The sequence below is a fragment of the Frankliniella occidentalis genome, unplaced genomic scaffold, assembly GCF_000697945.3.
Source record: "Frankliniella occidentalis isolate FOCC.00 unplaced genomic scaffold, Focc_3.1 Scaffold35, whole genome shotgun sequence".
NCBI lineage: Eukaryota > Metazoa > Arthropoda > Insecta > Thysanoptera > Thripidae > Frankliniella > Frankliniella occidentalis.
In genome coordinates, this window is record NW_026267165.1 from 1,914,703 (window position 1) to 1,916,586 (window position 1,884).

The following is a 1,884-nucleotide window of genomic DNA, read 5'->3' on the forward strand; positions in this document are numbered from 1 at the left end:
ACCACTGGAAGAAAAACAGCGGCAAAGAGGGGTCGGGTTGCCGGGTACTGAATGCAGGTCCCTTACATGACGAGGGGCGTTTGACGTGGAGCCGCCGCCGCCGTCCAACCCGCTCGCTCATGTGCCATGTAGACCCTGCTGTTTAAGGCGGTTTTGGCAGCATCGTTAGTGCGTGCGTTCACTACTCCTACTGTACTTACGCACTAAAATTTTATGAACATTTTTATTATTCGTAGCTTTACAGATGTCTGTAGATATGCTCAGCTGACGCATCTTTTTATAAGCCACCGAGAGGGCAGGGCCACTAGCACAATTTTAAAATATTTCACAAGTTATAGACGCTGGCGGATAAAAATTATGCCAGAGCAGATGACCAAAAAATAAATATACCGCTACTAAGATATCCACGACGAGGGGCGAGATCTTGATGCTGCAGAGCGCCTGCAAATGAGTTGGTAGGCAAACCCGCCGCGCGCCTCTGTCGGGCGGGTAGTCTATGCAGCACTTCGCAGGGGCTCGGACGGGGAGGCCGCGAAGCGGAGGAAGCGAGAAGGAGAATAAGAGAGAGAGAGGGAGAGGGAAATTCAAACAAGAGAGGAACGCTGCGCTCTGCTCGGCTCTCGCGCGGTTCGGTCTGTATCTTCGGCCCCGCCTCGCCCCGCCCGGGACACGACAAAGGCTTGCCTCTACCAAATGCAGATGAAGCCCTTTCCTTCAAGAGGCCCCTCCCTTGCACCGAGGAAGTGGCTGCACAGACTAGTACGGGCGCGCCCCTGGGGACTATACCAGAGGACCCACGCCGCGCCAGGCGGGGAGCGGGCGGGGTACGGGTGGGGTACGGGTGGGGTACGGGTTGGGAGGTACGGCACGTTGACGCAGTGAGACCGGCGCTCATAATAGAACGTACCTTAGTGGCTTCGCACGGAAATTATTTTTCTGTGCGATTCCGCGTCTGCCAACCACGCTACCAACGCCACGAAGCGCGCTATGCTATACGCTCCCCCCGCTCGTCCCCGCGTCAGCAGCATGGAGCGGAGCACGGGCGCACGGTGGTGCTCGAGAGCGAGGGGCTCCATAGGAGGAGGAGGAGGAGGAGGAGGAGGAAGGTGGGTTTGGTGGCCCGAGGGGTGGCCGCAGCCATTGTTATCTTTTGTCTAGACGCCGCCGCTAGACGGGCTAGACGCACTTATCGGACCAGTTTGTTGCAGAGGCCCCCGTCTGCTGACTCTGCGGGAAGGCCGTCGTACGCCGCCGCCGCAATCTCTGAGGCAGCAGGTGATTATAAAATACGCGGTAAAAAAAAATGAATAGTTTTAAGAACACTTTGGGTTTGTTTAAAACGTGCAAACCCTCGACGCGCGTGTGAATGCACCGTTATTTATTTCAGACTCTCCCACATCATGAGCCGCAGCCTTAACTTTTTGGTGGAAATCGGTGAGTAATGAGAATAATATCAGTATTGCGTCTGCAGCTCTGCTTGTGTGGCAGCCGCCGGGCCGCCGGGTCTCCCATACAAGCAGCTGCAGACGCAAAACATGACATTCTTCTCAATACTCTTTCACCAATAGAAATTCATCCTGCAAAAAACCTCAATGAAGTGCACCACTTTCTGAGCGGGCGGCGGTGAACTGCGAGAGCGCGCGGAGGAGGTGGTAAAAGGAAGCAAAAGGGGGTGGGGGAGGAGGAAAGAGTGGGTGTGGGGGGCGCCGCAGATGATAGCTTTTCTTGCGGAGGGGGTTTAATAACGCTGCCAAAAATTATTACCCCCTGCCACCCTCCCCTTCATCGAGGACTAGCCGAGGAGCACGGGTCGATTTGGGACGTAACGACGCGAAGGCATCCAATATCTTACGGCAGTTCGACAATTACGAGAGGGGGGGAGGG